Source organism: Ranitomeya variabilis, chromosome 3 (genome assembly GCF_051348905.1).
Source record: "Ranitomeya variabilis isolate aRanVar5 chromosome 3, aRanVar5.hap1, whole genome shotgun sequence".
NCBI classification, from domain to species: Eukaryota; Metazoa; Chordata; class Amphibia; order Anura; family Dendrobatidae; genus Ranitomeya; species Ranitomeya variabilis.
The window spans coordinates 567,804,266-567,830,102 of NC_135234.1; the positions used below are offsets into that span (position 1 = coordinate 567,804,266).

Consider the following 25,837-nt stretch of genomic DNA (forward strand, 5'->3'; position numbering starts at 1 on the left):
GTCTGAATTTAGCTTACTGAGATTTAAATCTGTGCTCCAGTGACCATCTTCTTGAAGCCCATCATCGGGAAATCAATGTACGGAGCAGGGACCAACAACATTTTCTTGAAGTCCAGTGCCTGCAAGGCTTACACCGCTGGGACACCCCCTCCTCCCAGGCCAGGGCCTCCCATCTCCCACGCTAAGCTACATTCGTACTATAAGATTCATCCCCATTTTCCTCCCAAATTTTGTGAAAAAAAAGTGCATCTTACAGTCCAAAAAATACGGTACTTTTTTCGATGGCATTATATCAAAAGTTTAAACTAACAAATGTGAGTGTTAGGCTCCAGGATTCTCCCGCTACACAGTGTAGATCCCAAGCCTTGTCTGCCTCGGCGGTCTCCCATTTGGACTTGGCTGCTGCAGGTCCTGCTCAGCCTAGACATGGGTCCCAGCATCTAGCTCAGGCTCATGGCATATGGTTGGTTACTGCAGGCTCTCCAGCCAAGTCCTTTGTAACCAGTGTTATGCAGGAGCAACCTGACACTCTGGAGCCTAAGTCCAGAAATCACCCTGCTGGGCATGTCCGTGAGGTAGTGTCTTCTCATTAGTGGTCGCCCGTCAGCTGCTCTGGTGATGTGCCGGATTGATCCACGGGCAAGGTCCTGTCCGAGTGGACATGAGCCTAGTGTATAAAAGGCTTCCAATGGCATCTGTGGGCGCGCTAGTATCATTTGTGTGTGGCTAAGTGAGTGTAGACACTTCTACTCTGTCTGCAAGTGTCGTTTGTCTGTCTAACCTTCGGGACTGTACACGTTGGCATGCAGCTAGCATCAGTGGGGGCAATTAGCCATTTGGCTTAGCATCTGTTGCCTACATGTCTGCGGTTAGCACAGTAGAGTTTCAGAGCAAGCACAACTCTAGTCAGGGTATTTTGCTCAGAGCATCTGTTTCATTTCTGTGTGCGAGTGACACAGCTCAGTTGCAGAGCATCGATTTTGTTTCTATGTGAGAGTGACAGGTCAGTTTTAGAGATTCAGTTTCATTTCTGTGTGCGAATGACACAGCTCAGTTGCAGAGCATCTGTTTAGTTTCTGTATGCAAGTTCAGTTCACGTGCTTGTCCTGTGCCATTTAACAGGACAAAGCACTTTGTACTCATTGCACTGTTCCTTCCTGTGGAGTAACAGAGTTTGGAACTCAGCGTTCTGTTCACACTGAGTGGCATTTTACGTAGTGTGTACAGGTAATCACTCGCTGTGTGTTCCATCATTGTACACTAGCAGCAGTTTTCCATCTCTGCACGGTGGATCCCGGGTTGCTGTTGCGCTTCTTTGTTTATTTTATTTAGCGCAATCCGCCAACTCTAACAGTGAGTCTCACCAATCTAATATACACACATGGTCAAAGTTGTCGGTACCCCTCATTTAATGACAGAAAAACCCACAATGGTCACAGAAATAACTTGAATCTGACAAAAGTAATAATAAATTAAAAAAAACTATGAAAATGAACAAATGAACAAACAAAAGTCAGACATTGCTTTTCAATCATGCTTCCACAGAATAAAAAAATAAATAAAACTCATGAAATAGGCCTGGACAGAAATGATGGTACCCTTAACTTAATATTTTGTTGCACAACCTTTTGAGGGTATCATTGCAATCAAACAATTCCTGTCACTGTCAGTGAGACTTCTGCATCTTTCAACAGGTATTTTGGCCCACTCCTCAAGAGCAAACTCCTCCAGTTGTCTCGTGTTTGAAGGTTGCCTTTTCCAGATGGCATATTTTAGCTCTTTCCAAAGACGCTCAATAGGATTTAGGTCACGGCTCATAAAAGGCCACTTCAGAATAGTCCAATGTTTTCCTCTTAGTCATTCTTGGGTGTTTTTAGCTGTGTGTTTTGAGTCATTATCCTGTTGCAAGACCCATGACCTGCGACTGAGACAAGCTTTCTGACACTGGGCAGCACATTTCTCTCTAGAATCCATTGATAGTCTTGAGATTTCATTGTACCCTGCACAGATTCTTGACACCCTTTGCCAGATGCAGCAAAGCAGCCCCAGAACATAACAGAGCCTCCTCCATGTTTCACAGAAGGGACAGTGTTCTTTTCTTGATATGCTTCATTTTTCCATCTGTGAACATAGAGCTGATGTGCCTTGCCAAAAAGTTCCATTTTTTCTCATCTGAGCATAGGACATTCTCCCAGAAGTTTTGTGGCTTGTCAACATGTAGTTTGGCAAATTCCAGTCTGGCTTTTTTATGATGATTTTTCAACAATGGTGTCCTCTGTGGTCATCTCCCATGAAGTCCACTTTGGCTCGTACAATGACGAATGGCACGATTTGACACAGATGTTCCTTGAGCTTGATGTCCACCTTTCATTTTTTTTAGAAGTTTTTCTGGGCTCTTTTGTTACCATTTGTATTATCCGGCTCTTTGATTTGTCATCAATTTTCCTCCTGCGGCCTTGTCCAGGGAGGTTGGCTACAGTCCCATGTATCTTAAATTTCTGAATAATATGTGTAACTGTAGTCACAGGAACATAAAGCTGCTTGGAGATGGACTTATAACTTTTACCTTTAACATGTTTGTCTACAATTTTCTTTCTAATCTCCTGAGACAACTCTTTCCTTCGCTTCCTCTGGTCCATGTTGAATGTGATACACACCATGTCACCAAACAGCACAGTGAGTATCTGTAGTCCTATATACAGGTCCACTCACTTATCCAAGATTGTAGACACCTGTGATGCTAGTTAGTGGACACCTTGATTTAGCATGTCCCTTTTGTCACGTTATTTTCAGGGGTACCATAAGTTCTGTCCAGGCCTATTTTATGAGTTTTATTTTTTTTCAAAATTCTGTGGAAGATTGGTTGAAAAGCAATGTCTGATGTTCATTTGTTCATTTTCATAGATCTTTTATTTATTATTACTTTGGTCAGATTCAAGATATTTCTGTGACCATTGTGGGTTTTTCTGTCATTAAACGAGGGGCACCTATAATTTTGACCACGTGTATATATACAGTTGTGGCCAAAAGTATTGACGGCCCTGCAATTCTGTCAGATAATACTCAGTTTCTTCCTGAAATAGATTGCAATCACAAATTCTTTGGTATTATTATCATCATTTAATTTGTCTTAAATGAAAAAACACAAAAGAGAATGAAGCAAAAACAAAACATTGATCATTTCACACAAAACTCCGAAAATGGGCCAGACAAAAGTATAGGCACCCTCAGCCTAATACTTGGTTGCACAACCTTTAGCCAAAATAACTGCGACCAACCGCTTCCGGTAACCATCAATGAGTTTCTTACAATGCTCTGCTGGAATTTTAGACCATTCTTCTTTGGAAAACTGCTCCAGGTCCCTGATATTTGAAGGGTACCTTCTCCAAACTGCCATTTTTAGATCTCTCCACAGGTGTTCTATGGGATTCAGGTCTGGACTCATTGCTGGCCACCTTAGAAGTCTCCAGTGCTTTCTCTCAAACCATTTTCTTGTGCTTTTTGAAGTGTGTTTAGGGTCATTGTCCTGCTGGAAGACCCATGACCTCTGAGGGAGACCCAGCTTTCTCACACTGGGCCCTACATTATGCTGCAAAATTTGTTGGTAGTCTTCAGACTTCATAATGCCATGCACACGGTCAAGCAGTCCAGTGCCAGAGGCAGCAAAGCAACCCCAAAACATCAGGGAACCTCCACCATGTTTGACTGTAGGGACCGCGTTCTTTTCTTTGAATGCCTCTTTTTTTCTCCTGTAAACTCTATGTTGATGACTTTGCCCAAAAAGCTCTACTTTTGTCTCATCTGACCAGAGAATATTCTTCCAAAACGTTTTAGGCTTTTTCAGGTAAGTTTTGGCAAACTCTAGCCTGGCTTTTTTATGTCTCGGGGTAAGAAGTGGGGTCTTCCTGGGTCTCCTACCATACAGTCCCTTTTCATTCAGACACCGACGGATAGTATGGGTTGACACCCTCAGACTGCAGGGCAGCTTGAACTTGTTTGGATGTTAGTCAAGGTTCTTTATCCAACATCCACACAATCTTGCGTTGAAATCTCTTGTCAATCTTTCTTTTCCATCCATATCTAGGGAGGTTAGCCACAGTGCCATGGGCTTTAAACTTCTTGATGACACTGCGCACGGTAGACACAGGAACATTCAGGTCTTTGGAGATGGACTTGTAGCCTTGAGATTGCTCATGGTTCCTCACAATTTGGTTTCTCAAGTCCTCAGACAGTTATTTGGTCTTCTTTTTTTTCTCCATGCTCAATGTGGTACACATAAGGACACAGGACAGAGGTTGTGTCAACTTTAATCCATGTCAACTGGCTGCAAGTGTGATTTAGTTATTGCCAACACCTGTTAGGTGCCACAGCTTAGTTACAGGTGCTGTTAATTACACAAATTAGAGAAGCATCACATGATTTTTCGAACAGTGCCAATACTTTTGTCCACCCTTTTTATGTTTGGTGTGGAATTATATCCAATTTGGCTTTAGGACAATTCTTTTTGTGTTTTTTCATGTAAGATAAATTAAATGAAGATAATAATAACAAAGAATTTGTGTTTGCAATCATTTTCAGGAAGAAACTGAGTATTATCTGACAGAATTGCAGGGGTGTCAATACTTTTGGCCACAACTGTATATATACATATACACTCACCGGCCACTTTATTAGGTACACCTGTCCAACTTCTTGTTAACACTTAATTTCTAATCAGCCAATCACATGGCGGCAACTCAGTGCATTTTAGGCATGTAGACATGGTCAAGACAATCTCCTGCAGTTCAAACCGAGCATCAGTATGGGGAAGAAAGGTGATTTGAGTGCCTTTGAACGTGGCATGGTTGTTGGTGCCAGAAGGGCTGGTCTGAGTATTTCAGAAACTGCTGATCTACTGGGATTTTCACGCACAACCATCTCTAGGGTTTACAGAGAATGGTCCGAAAAAGAAAAAAAATCCAGTGAGCGGCAGTTCTGTGGGCGGAAATGCCTTGTTGATGCCAGAGGTCAGAGGAGAATGGGCAGACTGGTTCGAGCTGATAGAAAGGCAACAGTGACTCAAATTGCCACCCATTACAACCAAGGTAGGCCTAAGAGCATCTCTGAACGCACAGTGCATCGAACTTTGAGGCAGATGGGCTACAGCAGCAGAAGACCACACAGGGTACCACTCCTTTCAGCTAAGAACAGGAAACTGAGGCTACAATTTGTACAAGCTCATCGAAATTGGACAGTAGAAGAGTGGAAAAACGTTGCTTGGTCTGATGAGTCTCGATTTCTGCTGCGACATTCGGATGGTAGGGTCAGAATTTGGCGTAAACAACATGAAAGCATGGATCCATCCTGCCTTGTATGGAGCATCTTTGGGATGTGCAGCCGACAAATCTGCGGCAACTGTGTGATGCCATCATGTCAATATGGACCAAAATCTCTGAGGAATGCTTCCAGCACCTTGTTGAATCTATGCCACGAAGAATTGAGGCAGTTCTGAAGGCAAAAGGGGGTCCAACCCGTTACTAGCATGGTGTACCTAATAAAGTGGCCGGTGAGTGTATATACAGCTCTGGCAAAAATTAAGAGACCACTGCAAAATGTTCAGTTTGCCTGATTTTTCTCTTTGTAGGTATATTTTTGAGTTAAATGTAATTTTTTCATTTATTCTATAAACTACTGACAGTATGTCTCCAAATTTCCAAGCAATCAATTTTGTATTTTTTTCTGAAAAGGAGAAGTGGTCAAAATTAAAAAAACACACCAGTGCTTTCAGGCCTCAAATAATGCAAAGAAAACAAGTACATAATCATTTAGAAACAACAATACTAATGTTTTAACTCAGGAAGAGTTCAGAAATCAATATTTTGTGGAATAACCATGATTTTTAACAGCTTTCATTCTTCTTGGCATGCTTTCCACCAGTCGTTCACACTGTTCCTGGTGCAAAAATTTAAGCAGTTCTTCTTTGTTTGATGGCTTGTGACTGTCCATCATCCTTATGATTACATTCCAGTGGTTTTCAATGGGGTTCAGGTCTGGAGATTGGGCTGGCAATGACAGGGTTTTGATGTGGTTGTCTCTTAATTTTTGCCAGAACTGTATATATGCATAGCAAGGGTCTGAGAATTATATAAGAACAATCTTTATTACATATTACTAAAATATGAGATCAAACAAGAAATACAAAAAGTGGATAGTATGATGCTTAGTTTAGTATCAACGGAGCTATCCTCGTAAATGTTATAACAGTGCTAGATTCTGTCCATATCACTGACATCAATAAGAGGACAAATATAAATCCTATTCACAAAAAAATGGAATTGTAGCAATAATAGATTCCACCTATCAGATAGTATAGATACTACTAAATAGTGTTCACAATCCCAAATCTTTCAGTGGTTGTATGTAAATATACAAACCCCATTTTATTTGTAGTTCAACGCATGCTCATTAATAACACAGGACCGCAAGTGTAAAATTGTTTGAAAAGTAAAAGGTGATTTTTATATACTTTCGATCACTGAACTCAGGAGAAATATCTAAAAATTTCCACCACATATAGTTTTTTCTCTTTCTTGTGAAAGCTTTGGTGGATGATTTTGGTGTTGTTAGATTGGTTAGAAATTAATGAATACTGGGCTGCGATTGGTTGCTGTGGGCAGAGAATATATTCTTAATCCAGCTTCCAAAGAGTGTGGTGGTGTCCATAGTATCCAATCATAGCATTTCATTAATTTTACCTCAGCAGTGTCATGATCCAGTCCAAGGTTTGTTTCTGATTATTCTGGTCATGCGGGGGTTAATCTTTCCAGCCTAGTTTTGGTATCTCTCTGGCTATTTAAGTCCACTGTTACCTGCAAGCAGTGTCAGTTATAGTTCCAGTCTCTGGCTTGAGCAGCTGACTCGTTATACCCTGATTTGTCCTTTGTTCGCTTACCTAGGTCCCGTTCCTGTTTCCCCTGTGACTTCACTCGTCGTAAGACTCACTATCTGTGTCGTGAGCTCCTGGTATTTGACTCGGCTTGCCCCCTGACCAGTTCTTTTGTCTTCTGTCTCTGGCTTTCCTGCTCCTGACCGGCTCTGACTTCTTAGGCTTGTTTCTGACCACGTGTATTGCTGTGACCTCTGGTACTTTGTTCCCTCTTTGTTGCTGACTTGGCTTTTCTTACTACTCTTCCACCACCTAGTGGCTCCTGCTTGCTGCTCTGTGGTTTCTCTGTGAGTGTACCTATTTTCCTTCACCCACACCCCCTGGTGGAGGTTGTGTGCTACTGCGTTGTTGCAGGCATTATAAGCAGTATAAGAAATTAAAGCAGCTCTGTGATTGGGTGTTATGGGCTCTAAAGACAGATTTTTTTTTATAGTCACAGTTCATAACAGCGTGGTGGTATCCATAGCAATTAATCAGAGCACAGCTTTCATTTTACCTCAGCAGTAGAACTGAAAGCTGCACTGTGATTGGTTGGTATGAAGAGCAAAAGCAGATTTTCTTTTAGACAGAGTTCATAAGAGTGTGGTGTATGCTTACCATGATTCCTTTCAATATTTAGCGGTTGTGATGGATTAAGCTTCTGCTTCTAACAAAGTGATTGAAATGGCAACAGGGGGGTGTCGAAATTCATCCGACAACTTTTTCTACATTTGGGGTTGTTTTGTAGTAAAGAAACAATGAAAGAACATTACGGACTTTGTTAGAAAAGTGTATTACGTGGTTTGGTGTAAAACTAGGTGATCAGGACAAGTTGTGGGCTCCCTATGTAGTGTGTTCTGTTTGTGTAGAAGAACTACAACAGTGATCTCAAGGGAAGAAAGAGCTTTCATTTAGCTGTGCCTATCATAGAGGGAACCACAAAATCATAGTGATGGCTGCTTCTTTTGTACGTGCAAGATGGAGTGATTCAATCTTAAAAATAAGAAGGAAATTATATACCTGGACCTTCTATAAGTGATTTGCCCCTTGCATCACGGTCCAGGAATACCTGTCTCTTCACCTTCGGAGAAACTTGAACATATACCTGATTCAGAAGATTCAGAATGAGAAAAGCCGGATTCTCACTAAGTTTTTTACGATAGTCCCAATGAGCCACAGCTATTTCACAGATCGAATTAAATGATTTAGTCAGGAACTTGGACCTTCCAAAATGTTCTGCAGAACTTTCACGTTCAAGACTAAATGAAAATATCCTGATCCTCATGGTACCTGCTTTTCAGGGTACAGAAGCAGAAAAAAGGAATTCCTTCCATATTTTTCTCAAGATGGTGCTCTAGGGTATTGCAGTGATGTTCCTGGGCTGATGGAAAAAATTAATATTGAGTTTAATGTGAGCGAGTGGAGAATATTTATTGACTCATCCAAAAAAGTCTGAAAGATCTGCTATTGCACAATGGGAGAAAGTATGCTTCATTGCATGTAAGGCATTCAGTGCACTTGAAACATAGCTGTGAGAATTTAGACTTTATTCTGAAGAAACCTAAGATAAAGCATGATCAATATGTGGTGATCTGAAAGTTCTCTCTTTGCTCCTTGGGCAGCTAGGAGGATACAAAAAGTATGCATGCTTTTTGCATGAATGAGACAGCCGGGATAGGATTCATCACTGGAATCAAAAAAGTTGGCCAATGATAACATCTTTACAAGAACATAGTTGCTGAAAGTTTAATTGATCCCACTAAAGTTATCCTGCCACCATTCCACATTATGCTTGGACTGATGAAGCAGTTTGTGAAAGCTCTACCGAAAGAAGGACAATGTTGGAAGAAAAACTGAAGGAAGGCTTTTTTGTGTGTGAGGATATATAGAAACTTGTGAAGGACAACAATTAAAATGAAACCTGTTTAGTAAAGGGCTTTAAATTCTTTTAAAGAAGTTGTGAAGAAATTTCAAGGTAACAACAAAGATACAAATTTTGGAGAACATGCTGAAACGTTCAAAAGCCTTCAATTGTCTGATGAATTTGAAGTTACACTTTTTAAATTCTCATTTTGACTACTTTCTTGAAAACCTTGGTGCTGTTAGCGAAGAGTAAGGAGAACTATTTATTCAGATAATCAAGGAGAAGGAACGACGATATCAATGTAGATGGAACGTGAGCATGATAGAGGACTACTGCTGGATGCTTCATAGAGAAGATTGGCAGGTCTTCTGTAAGAGAAAATGTATCAAGAGAAGCTTTTAAGAGAAAAGGAAAAGGCACAAGAATTAATTGCCAATAAAGTTGCAGAATGAATGTTCAATAAATTTGTATATATGATATTTCATACATTTTTGGCTACAACAAAAATTTTTTTTGTTCATCTCACTTGTATGTAGTTTCATGCTCGTTTTGTGCAAAATTCATACGTGATGGTTAAAAATAAAAGTGTTTTTAAATAAGGGCATAAGAAAACATAAGAATTAGTCATTGGGTTTCCAAAAATTTGAAAAAATTTCTATGATTCCAAATTTTGTATACCTGTGTAATTGGATACAGAAAAAAAACTACCGTGGTTGGAAAAAATATATATTTTACCATCGTACCCCATGAGCCAAACTTACATGTCCATAAAGACTACCCATACGTCTCTATAACTATGATGTTGTATCGTGCAGACATGGCAAATAAAGTATTAGGTGAATAGTGCATTACCAACTCTCAATATCACTGTTGTGAAATCAATAGATGTAACCCTCTCACCTCTATAATTGGTACCAGCGCAATAAGGTCAGTCAGGGACATCATGAATGTGTGGAGCCAGTTAGGGAGTTATCTGTTATCTAACTGACCCTGCAAACCACAAAACTCCACCCTTACAAGGGAAGTGCATGGCTCAGCCTAAAATTATATGTTTTGGCCCTGATCATTCCCTAGGTACCTCCCAATGCATTTCCTCCATTAGGATTCTTCAGAGAAATTGCTCTAAGAATCAAAAAGTCCATAAGGTAATAGAACCTATGCCATGGGTGAGGCTGCTCAGTATCAGCACTCAAGTTCTGTTTATTAACCCCTTAGTGACAGAGCCAATTTGGTACTTAATGACCGAGCCAATTTTTACAATTCTGACCACTGTCACTTTATGAGGTTATAACTCTGGAACGCTTCAACGGATCCTGCTGATCCTGAGATTATTTTTTCATGACATATTGTACTTCATGTTAGTGGTAACATTTCTTCGATATTACTGGCGATTATTTATGAAAAAAACGGAAATATGGCGAAAATTTTTAAAATTTAGCAATTTTCAAATTTTGTATTTTTATGCCCTTAAATCAGAGAGAGATGTCACAAAAAATAGTTAATAAATAAAATTTCCAACATGTCTACTTTACATCAGCACAATTTTGGAAACAAAATTTTTTTTGGTTAGGGAGGGTTATACGGGTTAAAAGTTGACCAGCAATTTCTCATTTTTACAACACCATTTTTTTTAGGGACCACATCACATTTGAAGTCATTTTGAGGGGTCTATATGATAGAAAATAACCAAGTGTGACACCATTCTAAAAACTGCACCCCTCAAGGTGCTCAAAACCACATTCAAGAAGTTTATTAACCCTTTATGTGCTTCACAGGAACTGAAACAATGTGGAAGGCAAAAATGAACATTTAACTTTTTTTTGCAAACATTTTACTTCAGAACCATTTTTTTTCATTTTCACAAGTGTAAAAACAGAAATTTAACCATAATTGTTGTTGTGCACTTTCTCCTGAATACGCCGATACCCCATATGTGGGGGTAAACCACTGTTTGGGCGCACCGCAGAGCTTGGAAGAGAAAGAGTGCCGTTTGACTTTTTCAATGCAGAATTGTCTGGAATTGAGATTGGATGCCATGTCACGTTTAGAGAGCCCCTGATGTGCCTAAACAGTAGAAACGCTGCACAAGTGACACCATTTTGGAAACTAGACCCCTTAAGGAACTTATCTAGATGTGTGGTGAGCACTTTGAGCCCCCAAGTGCTTCACAGAAGTTTATAGCGTAGAGCCATGAAAATAAAAAGTCGCATTTTTTCTACAAAAATGATTTTTTTGCCCCAAAATGTTTATTTTGACAAGGGTAACAGGAGAAATTAGACCACAAAAGTTGTTGTGCAATTTCTCCTGAGTACGTCGATACCCCATATGTGGGGGTAAACCACTGTTTTGGCGCACCGCAGAGCTTGGAAGAGAAGGAGTGCCGTTTTACTTTTTCAATGTAGAAATGGCTGGAATTGAGATCAGACACCATGTCGCTTTTGGAGAGCCCCTGATGTGCCTAAACAGTAGAAACCCCCACAAGTGACCCCATTTTGGAAACTAGACCCCTTAAGGAACTTATCTAGATGTGTGGTGAGCACTTTGAGCCCCCAAGTGCTTCACAGAAGTTTATAAAGTAGAGACGAGAAAATAAAAAATCGCATTTGTTTACACAAAAATGATCTTTTCGCCCACAAATTCTTATTTTCACAAGGGTAACAGAATCTGTTGACCAGTTTGTTCTGAGTACGCTGATACCCCATATGTGGGGGGCACTGTTTGGGCACCCATCGGGGCTCGGAATGGAAGGAGCGCCGCTTGGAATGCAGACTTTGATGGGATGGTCTGCGGGCGTCATGTTGCATTTGCAGAGCTCTTGATGTATCTAAACAGTAGAAACCCCCCAAAAGTCACCCCATTTTGGAAACTAGACCCCCCAAAGAGCTTATCTAGATGTGTGGTGAGCACTATGAACCCCCAACTGCTTCACAGAAGTTTATAATGTAGAGCCATGAAAATAAAAAAAATCATATTTTTTCCACAAAAATGATTTTTCACCCCCAAATTTTTACTTTCACAAGGGTACAAGAGAAATTGGACCCCAAAACTTGTTGTCCAATTTGTCCTGAGTACACTGATACCCCATGTGTGTGGGGGACCACTGTTTGGGTGCACGGCAGAGCTCGGAAGGGAAGGAACGCCATTTTGGAATGCAGACTTTGATAGAATGGTCTGCGGGCATGATGTTGTGTTTGCAGAGACCCTGATGTACCTAAACAGTAGAAACCCCCCACAAGTGACTCCATTTTGGAAACTAGACCCCCCCAAGGAACTTATCTAGATGTGTGGTGAGAACTTTGAATGCCCAAGTGCTTCACTGAAGTTTATAATGCAGAGTTGTGAAAATAAAAAATATTTTTTTTTCCACAAAAAAGATTTTTAGCCCCCACGTTTTTATTTTCACAAGGGTAACAGGAGAAATTGGACCCTAAAAGTTGTTGTCCAATTTATCTTGACTATGATGATGCCCCATATGTGGGGGTAAACCACTGTTTGGGCGCACGTCAGAGCTCGGAAGGGAGGGAGCACCATTTGACTTTTTGAGCGCAAAATTGGCTGTGGCGTTTAGAGACCCCCTGATGTACCTAAACAGTGGAAACCCCCCAAATTGAACTCCTAACCCCAACACACCCCTAACCCTAATGCCAACCCGATCCATAATCCTAATCACAACCCTAACGATAATCACAACCCTAACCCCAAAACAACCATAACCCTAATCAGAACCCTAAATCCAACACACCCCTAATCCTATTCTCAACCCTAACCTCAAACCTAACCCTAATCCCAATACACCCCTAATCCCAACCCTAACCTTAACCCTAATCCCAAACCTAACCCTAATCCCAAACGTAACCCTAATGCCAACCCTAATCCAAACCCTAATCCCAACTCTAACCCTAACTTTAGCGCAACCATAGTCCTAACTTTAGCCCCAACCCTAGCCCTAACTTTAGCCCCAACCCTAACCCTAGCCCCAACCCTAAGCCTAACTTTAGCCCCAAGCCTAACCCTAGCCCTAACCCTAAATTTAGCCCCAACCCTAACCCTAAATTTAGCCCCAACCCTAACCCTAAATTTAGCCCCAACCAGAACCCTAAATTTAGCCCCAAACCTAACCCTAACCCTAAATTTAACCCTACCATAACCCTAACCCTAAATTTAGCCCCAACCCTAACCCTAGCCCTAACCCCAACCCTAGCCCTAACCCTAACCCTAAATTTAGCCCCAACTCCTCTAGCTGCCGGCGGGCAGATCATGGCGGGCGCACTGCGCATGCGCCCGCCATTTTCTTACCGAAGGAAGAAGCCGGTGGCCAGGAGAGGACACAGGAGGACCCAGGGACACCGGTAAGTATGATAGGGTCCCCGAATCCCCCTATTTCTCTGTCCTCTGATGTGCGATCACATCAGAGGACAGAGAATTACACATCGCTTTTTTTTTGCGGTCGCCGGTAAACAGTTAATTACTGGCGATCGCAAAACAGGGGTCAGTAAAAACCAACCCCGATCATGTTCTTTGGGGTCTCGGCTACCCCCGGCAGCCGAGACCCCAAAGATCTCCTGGGTGCCAGCCAGCGGGCGGACTGCGCATGCGCCCGCCATTTTTTGGCCGGAAGAAGATGGCGGCGCCTATCGGGAGCCACGAGGAGCACCGGGGGAGACAGGTGAGTATCGGGGGCTATCGGGGGTGATCGGGGACCCCATTTCTCTGTCCTCTGATGTGCGATCACATCGGAGGACATAGAAATTAAATGGCAAATCGTGTTTCGTTTTTTTTTGCGACCACTGGTAAATGGTTAATTACCGGCGATCGCAACTCGGGGGTCGGTAAAAAACCCCCAAATCATGTTCTCTGGGGTCTCGGCTACCCCCGGTAACCGAGACCCCAGAGAAAATCCGACTCTGGGGGGCGCTATTCACTTTTTCCACAGCGCCGTTAATTAAGCGCTGTGGTTTAAGTACCCTTAACTGCCGCCGTTAAAAGGCGTATCGGCGGTCGTTAAGGGGTTATATGGGACACTTACTTTCATGTTTAAATAATAATATAGGAAAGATATATATCTTGGTACTGTGTTAGCCAGTAGATAGAAAAATATTTAGAATTGAGAGTCCTCAGTGGTTGATACCTTTTAATGGCTAACTGAAAAGATGGTAACAAATTGCAAGCTTTCGAGACTACGCAGGTCTCTTCATCAGGCAAAGACTAAAAGAAATTCTGAAGAATCACATATTTATGCACAACATAGCACAGAGAAAAAAATAAAATAAAAAATAAATAATAATAATAATTCATTTAGAGAAGAGGTTCCCTAGACACGTCATGCTAGAGATAAAGAGCTATGCCAAATATTGTCAATATGGGAACATAGCTAAGGTGTCAATATACTGTGAAATAGTGCCAGTATATTACTTCAGTGTCACTTTTGATGACCATAACACATTGATATCATGCTCTCTGATATAAATTACATTAATATATGAAAAAATATAACTCTCAAAATGATCTACAGCTATTACATAAGTCTATATTCTACTTAATGACTAGAATAGAAAACTTGTGCTGACAGTAAAAAATATTTCTATATACAATGTAATGTTCATCAGCGTAGATAAGACTATGGTACAAATGAAAAAGCAGTAACAAGAGGCAACCTTCTCCAAGACGGCGATATTTGTGACGGGCATTGTGCACAAGAATGCAAATGAGAGTTGGGATATTACTTATTCATAAGCATTTAACATGTTGTTCACTAAACACTAATACCTTGGGATATTGCTTTGCTGCCAAAAAAATAACAACCATTTTTATCACTTGCAGGATGTATTCCAGCGACAATATAAAAAATATTTCTATTCTCTAAATTATAGGAGCAGCCGGCGAGGGGGCCGAAATTAAATTCTGTATCTTGGTATAATCCATGTCATTAATGATAACCATATTAATAGTAAAGAATATGTATCCTGTTTTACTGACTTCTAGATATAATGTTATAATATAAAGTGCATAGAAATATAGTACATAGCCATCATTTAGCATTGTGATAACTTGCTACCTAGGCCAGCAGCAAGTGGTAACTGTGCTAACTGCCTCCTACCTGCTGGAATCCCTGATGCATCTTGTGATTTGTAGGCTGGTGCATAATTATTGTTGCCTGATGATGCACTGAGCCCCACAATCAGCTGTATCAGAGATGCTGGAAGGTAGGAGGTGGTTTCCAGGGCACCCGTCTAATAGTCACGGACTACTGACTTGGCCGACAGATCAGGATCCTGCAAATCGATTTGCTCATCTGTTAGCTTCTCTTAGACTGTTACTTAGAGAGTAACCATGATGCACTTATGAAAATCAGGGAGTTTGTAACAAACTTGTTGTTGTACTGTCACCATTAACTCCTTTATGACCTATGACGTATAGGTATGTCATAGGTTGCACCTCGCTATGATGTGGGCTCCGGTGCCGATCCTGCATCTTTTCTGGCACATGACAGCTGATCTGATCAGCTCCCATGTGCCCCTAACACCTGCTGGTGGAATTGCTATCCACCTGCGCCTGTTAACATGTTAAATGCCACTATCAATCTCTATCAGAGGGATTTAAAGGGAACCTATCACCCCGTTTTTTAAAGATTAGATAAAAATAGTGTGAAATAGGGGCAGAGCTGGGCTTTACATTAGTGCCTCTTTGGTGCCTTTACACCCCCGTTAGGCTGCCGAAATACCTTAGTGAAGTGTCCGTTTTGACCTGTCACTCAAGCTGGTCAGGTCGGATGGGCGTGGTCACAGCGCTGTTTGTCCCCCAGGATCCTGCTCATCATTACGTTGGTGGCGTAGTGGTGTGCGCATGTCCAGCAGATGAATCCACTGCCCAGGAGATGAATAGCGGCGCGGTCTTCGCTATTCAGCCGTTTACCGGTGGGCGCGGCCATCTTTCCTGTGGCCGCGCCTGCGCAGATGGAGCGCTCTGCTGCCAGGGGCTTCAGGAAAATGGCCGCGGGATTCCGCTCGTGCGCAGATGGAGATCGCGGTGGCCATTTTCCTGAAGCCCCTGGCAGCAGAGCGCTCCATCTGCGCAGGCGCGGCCACAGGAAAGACGGCCGCGCCCACCGGTAAACGGCTGAATAGCGAAGACCTCACCGAAGGACTCCAGCTTCCCCACACTCCGTTAACACTCTTCTGGGTAAGCTGCCTAACGGGGATCCCCAACTTGCCTGGTCGGCACCCAGTAGTCAGTCCAGACTTCACCGAAGGACTCCAGCTTCCCCACACAGTAACTGTCCCTGGCTCCGCAGATCCCGGTCCTCACCTCGTGCTATTCAGGGATCCGGTCCTCGTCGCAGGACCTCCCAACACCCAGGTAGCCAGGACCCTGCCTGGTCTAGTCCAGGTACTCTTCAGGACGTCCTTCCCCAGCCGGGAACGTCCAATACCCAGGCCACCCGAAGCCAAGTCTCATGGTCTCAGGTGCTTGCAGGACCCTAGTCATTCCTAGGACAATCCAACACCGACCGTCTCAGGTGCTTGCAGGACCCTAGTCATTCCTAGGACAATCCAGCACCATCCGTACATCAGGTTCCTCGGTCTCAGGTACTCACAGGACCCTAGTCATTCCTAGGACAATCCAGCACCGACCGTCTCCGGTCAGGTCCATACACAGGAACCACACAGGACCTACCGGACACACCTCTCAGCTCCACACACAGGGAGCTCACAACGAACACTGACCTACACCCTGGTCACGTTACATACTGGTAACCACTCCCCTGGGTGGGAGTGTGTGTGTGGCTAGTCTGACCCTCCCATCTCTCATGACTAGCCCTGCCAATCTCCCATGAGAACTACACACATAACACAAACTCTTGAGGGACTACAGGTCCCAGCAGACCAACTTACACTCAGTTTGACAGTGCAGAGTAACCTCCTCTGCAACACACATATTGGCCATTCACAATCCTGCCAAACTTCCTCTCTATACCATCACGTATCCAAGCGCATACTGGGGAGATCATGCAGCGCCCCCTACCTGTTACAGGGGTTACTGCATCACATATATCACATATCCCCCCCCTCTGTTCACACCTGTAGGGCTGAACACCTGTCAAACACCCGAAACCTCGAGACAGGTCACACACACTACCTCGCCCTACCAGTCGAGAAGACCATCTCAGTCGGTTTTGAACAACACTCATAATCATACCCATGTTGGGTTTACCCCGCTCCCAGCGGTCAACACGTAGGCCTTGAGCTTTGGCCCTTAAGTCACAGTCTGTCTGTGTCACCAAATCTTTAGTCACCACATTTTTTTTTACCAGGTCTCCCACCTAAGTCCCTCACCACTGTTTCGTCTCTAGTGCCTAATGCACACTACACGCTTCTATTGCCTTTTGAAGGCTTCATGCACACCCTCACCGGTACATGCATCTTGCGCCTCTTCGGGTACATCTATCACACACTTGACGAGTGGATTCTCACTTTCTTCGGGAACGGATGGCCCCTGTTTTGCCATCGAACTTTCCGACAAGACATCTGCCACAACCAGGTGACTATCTCGTTCGGCTCTTAACGCCCACTCTTCTTCAGCTTTACCCTCTTCCAGACCCCTGGTCAAGATGGGCATTAGCAGATGTGAGTCTTCGACCAGCATCTTCTTCTCTTGTAGAAGACCACTTAATGCTTCTCTGAGCCCTTTCACATCTTCCCTTAAGGCTTTGTTCACACCTTGCCAGGTTAACAGGTGACCTCTGAGCTCCGAGACTTCCTTCTCCAGCTCATTCACCCTGTGCTCAGCCTCTTGTCTCAGGACCCTTTCTCGCTCGACATGTTCTTTCACTGTCTCTTTAATCAGCTCTATTTCAGATGGGCCAGTTTGCTCACCCACACTCTGCCTCTTCAGAGATCTTCCTATCTCTTCACTAACAGGTTCAACCCTCTCTAGGGCTTCAGTAGTGACAACCCTAGCTTCGTCCTGATTCACAGGGACTTCAGAGTACTTCACACACTCCAGGTCTTCCGTATCTCCCATCAAATCTTCACAAGGCACAACTGGTTCAGCCCCTTTGCCTCTTTCGTCACCGTCTGATTGGGAGTCACCACCACCCGATCTGTCATCCAGGAACCAGTCGTCCCTTCCTAAACAGGTCACAACTTCTGGAATGGCTGCCCCCGCTACCATGACTTCAGTCTGTGGAGCCCTGTCGTTTCTCTGTGTCAGTACATGTGTTAGCACAGGGTCATACTCCGCTCCAGCGCCTATTACTGGCCATAACCTGTCATAGTCACCACCCAGAGTACGAAGATCCCGCAAGTCCCTCTCTGTCTGGGTGTCAGCTCCACTTATTTTTTCCACCAGACCACTACCAGTCGCATTGTGGCACACTTCAGGTGGCATGTCCGTAAGTTGGGCACGTTTATCATTTTCTTTGGTCCCGCCCACCTTAGGACTGTCAACTCTAGGGGGCGCATTCTCACTAATACTACCACCCTTCCACATAACATCCACAAACACTTCACCCGTTTTCCACCAGTCCCACAGTGTCACCAAATCTTGTCCTATAACCATAGGACACGGCCAGCTCGGGACTACAACCACCTCATGGTATGTGGAAACATCAGCTGCAGTAACGGAGAGAGTGGCTGCCTGAAGACATTTAGTGTCCCCAGGTGATACAGAACTTCCTGGCAGGTCTAATAACCCCTGCACACGCTCTCCATTCAGCCAAAAAGGACACAGACGTGGCTCCTCACTCATTGCCACCCCTTTTTTGGCTCCGCCCCCTTTTTGGACAAGTGCTCTGCTTTTTGACACCACCCCTGTTCGGGATTCAGCCCCCCTTCGGGATTCCACCCCTTCTTGGGCCACTACCCCTGTTCGGGTTACCGCCCCTTTTTGGGACTCCGCCCCCTTTTGGACAACCATCTCCGTTTGGGTCACTGCTCACAATTAGGGATAGTTCCTTCCCTGGGATACACCCCGTGGACTTCCCCACGCCACTCAGACCCCAGTTCACACAATACACTAATGTGACTCTGGCCCTTTAAGAGTCTGCAAACAGAAAAAAAATGTCCCTTTTTTTTTTTTTTTTCTTTCCGACTCTTCACCAGCACCTGCTGGCACTGCCACAGCTCATGCTGCAGTCACACATAACCGGCAGCAAACCACAAGTCACCGCTGCTGCCACTGCAGCTCTGGCTGCTACGGAACCTCTCGCTGCAACCGCGGCTACTCTCCAGATGGCTCTGCACGGCTCCACCGCTGCCGCTTGTCACCTTCGTGACCCCGCCGAGTCACAGCAGACACTTGTCACCTTCGTAACCCCGCCGGGTTACAGCTAGACGCTTGTCACCTTCGTGGCTCTGCCACAGCAATTAACTCCACGTGCCACCTGGATCGTTGCCAAAATTCTCCACCACATGTAAGACAATGTAAGATTTCTCTTCCTGAGTGTATTGGGGGACACTCACTTGGCGCGGGATTAATGTAGTCAGGCACAATTTTCTAACAAAACAGTCCATGCGGTTTATTGAATATGCCATAAACCGGGTTATGCAAAGTTCATTACTTATATCACATAAAACACAACAGGCACCAACAGTCTCTTTGGTACCTGACAGGAGCTCCTGCTCTTCATGCTGACTCCGTTAACCTCTTCTGGGTAAGCTGCCTAACGGGGATCACCAACTTGCCTGGTCAATACACAGTAGTCAGTCCAGACCTCACCGAAGGACTCCAGCTTCCCCACACTCCGTTAACACTCTTCTGGGTAAGCTGCCTAACGGGGATCCCCAACTTGCCTGGTCGGCACCCAGTAGTCAGTCCAGACTTCACCGAAGGACTCCAGCTTCCCCACACAGTAACTGTCCCTGGCTCCGCAGATCCCGGTCCTCACCTCGTGCTATTCAGGGATCCGGTCCTCGTCGCAGGACCTCCCAACACCCAGGTAGCCAGGACCCTGCCTGGTGGCCTAGTCCGGGTATTCTTCAGGACGTCCTTCCCCAGCCGGGAACGTCCAATACCCAGGCCACCCGAAGCCAAGTCTCACGGTCTCAGGTGCTTGCAGGACCCTAGTCATTCCTAGGACAATCCAACACCGACCGTCTCAGGTGCTTGCAGGACCCTAGTCATTCCTAGGACAATCCAGCACCATCCGTACATCAGGTTCCTCGGTCTCAGGTGCTCACAGGACCCTAGTCATTCCTAGGACAATCCAGCACCGACCGTCTCCGGTCAGGTCCATACACAGGAACCACACAGGACCTACCGGACACACCTCTCAGCTCCACACACAGGGAGCTCACAACGAACACTGACCCACACCCTGGTCACGTTACATACTGGTAACCACTCCCCTGGGTGGGAGTGTGTGTGTGGCTAGTCTGACCCTCCCATCTCTCATGACTAGCCCTGCCAATCTCCCATGAGAACTACACACATAACACAAACTCTTGAGGGACTACAGGTCCCAGCAGACCAACTTACACTCAGATTGACAGTGCAGAGTAACCTCCTCTGCAACACACATATTGGCCATTCACAATCCTGCCAAACTTCCTCTCTATACCATCACGTATCCAAGCGCATACTGGGGAGATCATGCAGCGCCCCCTACCTGTTACAGGGGTTACTGCATCACATATATCACAATACATAAAGAACTGTAGGCACATAATACCACTATATAAGGAAACATACAACCCATTGTTCTTGAACAAACACCTACTATATTAACACCAATACTACCAACAATTAGCAAAACACTAGACATAGAGGGCACCATCTAACTAATATTTAAAGATGCTCAACCCGCAACATGTCAATACAATACAGTAAACCAAAAAGAAAGAGACATGCAAAACTGCAGGGATCATCCAAAAGTAATAAATTTTATTATAGTCCTTAAACCACACCACTCACAGTTAAAAACATTTAAAAATACATAAAACACAACAAAAGTCTACCCAAGAGGATAATGGGAAGACAGATCTATAAACACAGGTGCGGACCCTTTTATAAATGTACCTCCATACTTGTAATATAGCAAATTAATCTCCCTGAAGCATATATAATAAGACTAGATTGGTACCCAATATATGAGCATAGAAAATTCACTAGCTGAAATAGTGTATACAAAATATCGTGTCTCTAGCCACTCAAACTACCAGTAAAATGCCATAGCTAAATATAAAGAAAATCATGAAAAGTTATGGTAAACTGGCTGTGAAGGCAATATTAAAGATCTACTAGCGAATACTACTTCTGGTAAAAAATAAACATGAATTCCTAGTGGACATGCTCATACCATGAGAGTGGTCAGGGAGGCTGAAATGAAGAGAACAGGGACCGGATCCTGCGTGGTCAACCCAACGCGTGTCGTCACCACTGTGACTTCATCAGGGGTAAGAATAGTGTGGTGACTATAGGACCCCAATATATATAGTACTCACAATTTATTATCCATTATGCAGCTGCAGCTAGAAAGCACGCTGTCAGGCATGCTGGCTCCCTCAGCGTCCCGGAAGTTGCTACTGCGCATGATCAGGCGTTACCAAGGATACCCTGCGATGCATGTTACGCTGCGCTGCGCAGGCGCCGTTTAGAACTGAAGATAGTGCTATCAGGCACGCCGGCACCTTCAGCGTGCAGAGAGCTGCTAGTGCGCAACGCTAAGTGTTACCAGGGAAACCCTGCAATACAAATTGTATTGCGCAGGCGCCCCCACTAATTTAAGATTACAGTTTTTAGTTCACCTATAGCTGGACATCACATTAACAGATATAGTGGCTCTCTCAGCATACCGAAAGTTGCTACTGCAAATAGCAAGATGTTACCAGGGATACCTCGCAACGCATGTTACACTACACAGGTGCTCCCACTTAGAAAATATAGACATAGCCTGCCCCAATACAGAAAATATACAGAAATGGTTACCTCAAAAATGGAGATGTAATATCCCAAAATGCCCTATCAGTGATTTTAAAGGGGTTTTCTACTAAGGGTATAAAGGCGGACTGCAAAAACAACTATACATAGCACGGCAATATCAAGGGTAAACAATGATAAATGTTACATTGCGCAAGTGCTACCATTTAAAGGCTATTTCGTATAGACCGACAGTATACCATACTGGTCACCGTTAATCTGTAAAGAGGGACTAAAAGACAAATAAGACACCGTGAGCGTCCCATCAGATCTCATACTAAATTCACTCAAATTATAGACAGGCCTTTCCTACCCAAAACTTATACATTAGGAGCCAACGAAATTGGGACGCTTATCAGAGGGAGAGAGAAAATACCCCACCAAACAGACATGATAACATTATATAGAGAATTGAGATACAGGTATACGAAGGGCTATATTGGGTACCAATCACATGTGAGAGAATCATAGCTGTTTATAATAACCAGTAAAGAGGAGCTCCTCATTGAGCCCAACCGGAGAAAGGCTCCGTAATTTATAAATCCATTTGGACTCACATCTCAACAACTGATTCGTTAGATTACCCCCTCTAATAGTTTCATAAATGCCTTCTAATCCCATAATCTTCAAGCCTCTAATATTACTTCCATGTACTTCAAGAAAATGTGCCGCTACTGAAGTTAACGTCTTCCCTTTCTCCCGATCTCTTTTCGCCAAACTGATATTGGAAAGGTGTTGTTGACATCTCTTTCTCAGCTCCTGCGATGTCTGGCCCACATACAGCTTGGGGCAGTCACATAGAATTGCATAGACGAGATTTCTCGACCTACAGTTGAAAAAAGATTCCGATTTAATTGGAAAAGGTAATATGGAAATACATATTTGTTCCCGAGCAACTAGAAATTGACATATATTACACCCCCCACAGGGGTATGTACCACGGGTCCGTTTACCAGTTCTTAATTCCCTTTTTGGTCTTTGATAGTGGCTATGGCAGAGTTGGTCCTTCAAATTCTTGGCTCTTCTCGCCACCACTTTGGGAGTAGGTGCAATATGCAAAGACAGTTTTGGCTCACATAACAAAATATTCCAATTTTTGTTCAGGATCCCATATATATCTGACCATTGATTGTTGTAAGTCGTGATAAGAGATAGAGGTCGAGCAGAATCACGCACCTGTTTAGTGAAGAGACTTTGTCTATCCCTCTGTTCAGCTTCTTTAAAGGCTCTTGACACGATCTTTTTGGGATACTGTCTGTTGGTGAAACGGGTAGTTAGATCTTTTGCTAACCCATGAAAATCTGTAGTTGAGCTACAGTTTCTACGGAGTCTCAAGAACTGACCTTTTGGTATTCCATTCTTCAAGTGGGTCGGATGAAAACTGGAGTAATGTAGAAGGTTATTCGTTGCTGTCTTTTTCCGATAGAGACAGGAGGAGACCCGATTTTCTCTTATAGTCAATTTAATGTCCAAAAAATCCACAGTCGATTCTGAAATGGTGGAGGTCAGGTGAATGTTCAAGGAGTTAACATTCAAATCTGCGACGAACTTTCTACATTCTTCAAGTGTTCCTGTCCACAAAAACAGAACATCGTCTATATAACGTCGCCAGGTGGCTATTTTGCTGGAAAACAATACATGTTGATAAACCACCAACTCCTCCCACCAACCCAAAAACAAGTTCGCATAAGAGGGCGCACAACGCGCCCCCATAGCAGTCCCAGTAATTTGCCTGTAAAATTTTCTATCGAAAGTGAAATAGTTCTTATCAAGGACAAAATGAAGCAGCTCCAACAAAAAAAGATTATGCTCACCATTCTCCTGATGTCTCTCCAGAAAGAATGCGACTGCTTGAACTCCTTGATCATGGGCTATGCTAGTATATAAAGACTCCACGTCAAGACTAACCAACAACGTTTCCTCTGGGACCTCCAATTCCTCCAAGTCCATCATGAGATGTGCCGAATCTCTTATATAAGAGTCCAGGGAAAGGGCTATCGGTTGGAGAAAATGATCCAGATATAGGCATGGCCGTTCCATAATGCTCCCAATGCAATTTGCATGTCTCTTTCTTTTTGGTTTACAATACTACCAACAATACCACTACATCATGACCACATATTCACTCTACATAGCAACTGACTAATACCACCACACTGTTCATTAACAAAAAACACTGCACCACGACCAAAATGACCACAACAAAGTGTCCATATAGTGGAAGATACCAGTTGTACACAGGTGCTCTGTATACCATACATGTGTATTATGTGAGGAAAAATCCAGTAAGTCACTGTTGAAGTTCTCTGTGATAGAAGTGATAAATGTACCTAGTTTTTCTTCAGCCAGCTCAGACTGCAATCACAGCTTCTACCATCCACATTTTGTTGCTTCAGAACTTATTACACAGGAAATGGTTCAGCACTTTTACCCAACTTTGAATAAACTAAATAGTGCCCTACACAGTAATAATTCCATCTCCCTCTACCATAGACCACTTTTGCACCCCACAACTAACACCGTACCCGTTTACCTCAACGCAGTTATATTGCTTGCATAAGTCATGAACCTTCTGCAAGATCCACCTTTGTGTCCCAATACAATAAGTCCCTCTTTGGGCCCCAATACAAAATGATGTTGCTCTTTTTGTCATATACAATAATTATAATCCTCGTTGTGCCCATACAATATTCATACCCCACTTCTTTGACCCACACAATAATTATATCTCTCTTTCCCCTCACACAATAATAAAAATGCCTCTTTGCCCTATACAATTATACTTTTGCTCCCTTCGCCCCATAACACTAATGATGTCCTTGTTTGTATCCTCTGATTTTCAATACAAATAAATAATTCTTATCTCATCCCTCTCCAAGGAAAAGTGGCAACTTCCCCCCTACTTGCAGCCCCCCTCGAGGCGCAGGCAATGTCCTGTTATAACATCATCATGCTAACTTACTTTCTCTGTGCACTTCCAATCTCTGATAGACCCCATGTTTCAAGCAGTCTGATAGTAACCAGAGCAAGTGACAGAGCAGGGAGCCAAGGGCTCGCAGCTCCACCACAATATTACACTTAATCAGTGTAATGAAAATGCATGTACGGTTAATAACACTGGCTGCCGAGGTCACACCCCATGCAACCATAACTGGTACACCACTCTGTGGTGTTAATCAAGAAGGAACACTAGAAAACGAACATGACTTTAATTTTATGGATAGCAGAATAATATAATTCCTCAAAAAAGGTGTAAAGTAGCAATATATGTAGCAATATCAATATACATGAGGTTTCATCAATATTTAGCATTTTGAGTTAGATTTTGCATTTTGAGTTATCTCTGCCTTTACCAAGGGGGGCTGCTGCATCCTGTAAGTGCATTACTTTTCTTACCTGTGTTGGTAAATATGATTGACTTTTTTCTGCCATTTGTTTTATATTTTTTGTGTCCTTTTTCTGGGTAATTGTTTATTTTATTAACCCCTTTCCAACATCGGACATAGTAGTACGCCGATGTCAGACTCCCTCCCTCACCGCCGGAGCCCACATCTTTCCTGGCGCATGTCAGCTGTTTTGAACAGCTAACATGTGCATGGAACAGCAGCGGGTGGAATTGCGATCCACCTGCAGCTATTAACCCATTAAATCCCGCTGTCAAATGCTGACAGCGGAACTTAACATGCGCTTCTGGCAATTGCGCCAGAAATCTGCCCATCGGTGACCCCTGTTATGTGATCGCGGGTCACCGATGGATTGGCATGACAACCAGAGGTCTCCTGCAGACCTCTATTGTTGTCACTTCGGAATAATATGAGCGCCGCCCAGTGGTCGGCACTCATAGCAAGATAGTGATTCTGCTACATACAGGTGATCTGATCTTCGCCTGTATGTTGCAGAGCCGATTGGGTTGTGGCAGCTTCTAGCATCCCATGGAGACTATTAAAGCATGCAAAGAGTCAAAAAAAGTTTTTAAAAATATATATATAAAAAATAAAATAAAAGTTCAAATCACCCCTCTTTTGCCCCATTCAAAATAAAACAATAAAAAAGTTAAACATACACATATTTGATATCGCCGAGTTCAGGATTGCCTGATCTATCAATAAAAAAAGGATTAACTTGATCGCTAAACGACGTAGAGAAAAAAAAGT

At 43.5% G+C, this 25,837-nt stretch overlaps 1 long non-coding RNA gene across 1 annotated transcript in view; it reads right to left on the reverse strand.

The window, feature by feature from the left end:
- Positions 1-6,302: 6,302 nt before the first annotated feature.
- LOC143818396 (uncharacterized) overlaps positions 6,303-25,837 on the reverse strand; it is a 526,111-nt gene continuing 506,576 nt past the window's right edge. Inside the window, exon 4 of the long non-coding RNA XR_013224513.1 lies at positions 6,303-9,136. This is a non-coding gene — a long non-coding RNA (uncharacterized LOC143818396). The remainder of the gene's footprint in view (positions 9,137-25,837) is intronic.